Raw genomic sequence first — 5,452 nt, 5'->3', positions numbered from 1 at the left:
TCGTTATACCATCCAGTATACTTAGGCAAGTATTTCTGGAACCGTGCGCAATAAAGTCAGTTGCAAGGGTCTTAACTTTGGGTCCCACCTCCCTCTTTAATAGCTGTACCGTCTACCCCCGTTGGTTTGAACGACACCTCATGCAAACCAACGGGGTTCATTTTTAATTTGAACTTGTAGCAACCCTGTGGGCGTCGGAAAACACACTGCTGGCAGCCTTATTAGATGCTTTGTTTTGATTCTGCGTTCTGTTTCACTCCGTTCTATTAGCAGAATGACGTGTGAACCATTTTTAGTTTGAACGATATGCAGATTAGCGGGGGTCAAATTAAAAAGTGTTCAGATTACATGAGGTCAAACCAACGGGGGTAGACGGTAACTAGGCGCCAGTTAGGTGGGCTATAGCCCAGTTGAATCGAAGTCAAACGTCACTTTTTGACGTAAAGCACGATTCGTCGAGGTTGCACTATGGCAGATCAGGCGGCCAAAAATCGAAAAACCTTTTTGCTTACATTGTCTTGTCCAAGTAACCAATCAATAGCAAACATATTCACTAAGAGATTTCTAAAATATTAGCGCAAAACAAGTTCTAAACGCAAAGATATAAGGTGCCTAAGTCAAAATATTGAAGAAAATATGTATTTTTTGGTGAAAAACGAGAATATCTTCAAATTGCTATAACTTTTTTTCTACCCAAGATATTTAAAATCTTTTACCCTCATTCTCAAGAATATAAAAAAAGCTTTCTAATGAGTACATTTTGATGGACAATTTTTTACTTAAAGTATGCATGTATGACAATTGTATTAAAATGTTTGTATTACCAGGAAAAAAGGTTTTTTACACATCAAGTACTTTTTTGTCCCAAGTTGTCCCAGGCTGTGGATCACGTTAAAGCATAGTTTCAGATGTGTGCTTTCATATCCTGAAGAATTTAGCTGCACATACTTGCACTTTTTTTAGTTAGAGCAGTTTGAATATTTTAACATTTTTATTGTTTTTTTGTACGATTTCGAGTTGATACTGTTTCATACTAAACAGTATATTGTCATTACTCATTCAACGGTGTTCATATATGGACATAGTAATATTACATATGAAACAATGTAATTCATGTGCTCATTACACAATTTACACATAAAAATAACCACAAGATTCTAACATCTTATAGTATGTGAAAGGTGTGTATTATACTTGGTATTATAGTAATTTTATGCTATAAAGAAAAAAATATTCCACTTTAATATTATCCAATCTCAGTAAGCGGTAATATTACGTTACCATGGAAACGACATTTATTATGATTTTTTATTGTAAACTTTCTCCTGTCAAATACATATAAGGCTATCTGACGTTTGAGCTCCTTTCTCTGTTTCGCTCCCGAGGAGGATAGGTTTGTTTTCATACGGAAACGTTTCCGTATGAAAATATTAAACAAAAAATTGCTATCTTCTGTGTCTGCTTGAGAGAGAAGGGTGTTGAGCGCTAGATTGCCTTATTGCCATTTCTTGTTCGGTTCAATAATATGGATACAAATAATATTCTCTAGTGTTTCGTGAACAAAATTCATACCATTCAGGAAACTGTTGATCCATCTCACAAGTAAGCAATTATTGTTATAATAGCTGCATATAATAAATAGATTTCGTAATTTTAACAGGTCAGCCATTAAATATCAAACTTTTCATTTGTGAATTAGTCACGTAAGTACAAAACTCATAATTTGGAATTCGTTTAACTTCACCACCTTGTAAATTGTGAAAAATAATGTATTACACAATTCTTTATATGATACCGAACAGGGTAATCCGTATTCGTCCTTTGCGTAATGAAAAACAAAGACATTGCAGATCTTCTAGATTGTCGTCTTGATTGTAATACAAATGTCCAAAATATATTCAAATTTATTAGTGATAAATATCCAGATATTAGAACAATATCTGCGTCTCACCCATAAAATAACCAAGTTCGAAAGTAAATTTCGATTCAAATGGCAAACAGTACATCGTGTGAAAGATAGATTCAATTCGACGTTCGAAATCTGGCTAAAAGCAGATTTTTGCTTGACTGAATTTATCAAAAATGAACAAAGTGCATCAGAGCGTGTCGAAGTCGAACGCCGCGGCTCAACATCGAGCAACTTCGTAACGTAGAAGTGGCTCAAGACTACGCGCAGCAGTTAGCAGTGGCCCTACCAACGGAAGAGCAGCTTGGCGCAGCTACACTTGAAGATGGCTGGAGGGACATTCGATCCGCCATAGGTAGTACCTCGGCTACAGCACTAGGCTTCGCGACTCCGAATCACAGAAACGACTGGTACGACGGCGAATGTGAACAGTTGAAAAACGAGAAGAATGCAGCATGGGCGAGAATGCTGCAGCACCGTACGAGAGCGAATGAGGCACGTTACAAACAGGCGCGGAACAGGCAGAACTCAGTCTTCCGGATGAAGAAGCGCCAGCAGGAAGAACGAGATCGCGAAGCGATGGAAGAGCTGTACCGCGCTAAGGACACACGAAAGTTCTACGAGAAGCTGAACCGCTCGCGCAGAGGCTTTGTGCCACAAGCCGACATGTGCCGAGATAATCACGGGAATATTCTCACGAGCGAGCGTGAGGTGGTCGAGAGGTGGCGGCAGCATTACGATGGGCACCTCAATGGCGACGTTGCAAGTACCGAAGGTGGCGTGGTAACAGATCTAGGAGTATGTGCACAGGACGAAAGACTTCCGGCCCCTGACCTTCAAGAGATTGAGGAGGAGGTTGGCCGGTTGAAAAACAACAAAGCCGCTGGAGCAGATCAACTACCAAGCGAGCTTCTAAAATACGGTGGAGAAGCACTGGTGAGAGCACTACACTGGGTCATTACCAAGATTTGGGAGGAGGAAGTATTACCGGAGGAATGGATGGAAGGTATCGTTTGTCCCATCTACAAAAAGGGCGACAAGTTGGATTGCGGAAACTACCGCGCGATCACACTACTGAGCGCTGCCTACAAGATACTCTCTCAAATTTTATGCCGCCGTCTATCACCGATTGCAAGAGAGTTCGTGGGGCAATATCAGGCTGGATTCATGGGTGAACGCGCTACAACGGACCAGATGTTCGCCATCCGCCAGGTGTTGCAGAAATGCCGCGAATACAACGTGCCCACACATCACTTGTTCATCGATTTCAAATCGGCGTATGATACAATCGATCGAGAACAGCTATGGCAGATTATGCACATTAATGTGTCGAAGACAAAGTACATGATGGCAAAGGGCTCCAGGGAGGAATCACCGCGCCCGCCACCCCGAATTCATATCGACGGTGATGAAATCGAGGCGGTTGAAGAATTCGTGTACTTGGGCTCACTGGTGACCGACGACAACGACACCAGCAGAGAAATTCAGAGGCGCATTGTGGCAGGAAATCGTGCCTACTTTGGACTCCGCAGAACTCTACGATCGAATAAAGTTCGCCGTAACACGAAGTTAACCATCTACAAAACGTTGATTAGACCGGTCGTCCTCTATGGCACGAAACATGGACCCTACGCGCAGAGGACCAACGCGCCCTTGGAGTTTTCGAACGGAAGGTGTTGCGTACAATCTACGGCGGAGTGCAGATGGAAGACGGGACGTGGAGAAGGCGAATGAACCACGAGCTGCATCAGCTGCTGGGAGAACCAACCATCGTCCATACCGCGAAAATCGGGAGGCTACGGTGGGCGGGTCACGTCATCAGGATGTTGGATAGCAACCCGACTAAAATGGTTCTCGAGAGTCATCCGACCGGTACAAGAAGACGTGGAGCGCAGCGAGCTAGGTGGGTCGACCAAGTAGAGGACGATCTGCGGACCCTACGCAGAGTGCGGAACTGGAGACAAGCAGCCATGGACCGAGTGGAATGGAGGCGGCTACTATGTACAGCAGAGGCCACCCCGGCCTTAGCCTGACCGGTAAGGTAAGTAAGCATCAGAGCTCAATGTTAAACGTGGAAGACCAACGAAATCGTTCATGGATTCTTCTGTGAGAAGCAAGCGACGCAAGATAGAGGAAGAAAAAATCGACCCAAAAGTCGATTCCACTGAAAAGGCATTACTTATAGCTCGAAGAACAGCTTACAATCGGCGAGATTTGAATCTTGTCAAAGTTATTGGACTCGTGCTGAAAAATCAAGACCAAGCCTCAAGAATGTTCCTGTAGTTATCGGATGTGAAAGGAATGATGACTCCTGAAGAGGCTTTGGAGTTTTTTATTGATGTAGGTTTTAGTAAAGCAGGGTATACCAGAACACATAGGGAATGCCCTTCAATATTTCCTTGCTATGATGTAATTGCGAAGACCAAAAAGCTATGTGCCCCTCCGGCCGATTTCATTGAAGAATCTTCATCAAAAATAACTGCAAGCGCTTGTAAACCACACTGCTAGAAGAATTGTAAAAATGATCGAAACAGATATAGCCGAACACCTGGATTCAAATGACTTGGAAGCTACAGATTTGACTCTTTCGTGTAGTTGGGGAATGAATGGATCGACTGGGTATTCCCAATATCACCAAGCTTTGCCTGAAGGGTGTCAGGACGATTCCGATATTTTTTCTTCCACTATGACTCCAATCCAACTATGCAAAACCGAGGACAAGAAACATATTCTTTGGTATAACCCTATGCCTCAGAGTATCAGATTTTGCAGACCCATTTTCTTGGATTTTGTGAAAGAAAGTAAGCATATAACACTGAAGACAAAATGCGAGATCGAGAATGAAATTTTGGAACTGAATCCTGTAAAAATCATCGTTGCCGGTGACAAATACATTCATGTTCAATTTAAATTCGTGTTGAGCATGATTGATGGAAAGGTTTTGAGTTATATCACGGAAACATCTTCAATGCAAAACTGTCCAATCTGTGGAGCCACACCTAACGTAATGAGCGATCGAGAGAAATTTGAAGAAGGCTACACTTCAAAAGAATCGTCCCTCCATTATGGAATTTCGCCACTTTACGCTTGGCTGCGATTTTTCGGGTGCCTTCTGCATATTGCATACAGAATGGATTTCAAGCAATGGCAGGTATAGTATATAAAATAGTTGATTAAATTAAAAACGTTTTGGTTATTTAGCGCTCTTTTTGCTTTTGCTATATTTTAATGGCAGGTTGCCATACCATTGAAGGAGATGTATTCACAGAGGAAGAAATACATAACAGCTCAACTCTATGAAAAGTTTGGGATTCGTGTAGATCAACCTTGAGCAGGTGGATCTGGAACCAGCACTACAGGAAACGTTTGCCGCCGTGCTTTCTCGAACACTAAACTTTTGGCGAGTATTTTGGGCATCGACGAGGGATTAGTTGAGAGATTTGCTAATATTCTCATAACCATTAACTGTCAGGACCCGGTCAATCCAGAAGCGTTCGATCACTACTGCAAAGAAACGTACCGACTTTATCTAAATCTTTATAATTG

This window comes from Aedes albopictus, chromosome 2, assembly GCF_035046485.1.
Source record: "Aedes albopictus strain Foshan chromosome 2, AalbF5, whole genome shotgun sequence".
Classification (NCBI taxonomy): domain Eukaryota; kingdom Metazoa; phylum Arthropoda; class Insecta; order Diptera; family Culicidae; genus Aedes; species Aedes albopictus.
Note: the sequence above shows the minus strand (reverse complement) of the source record.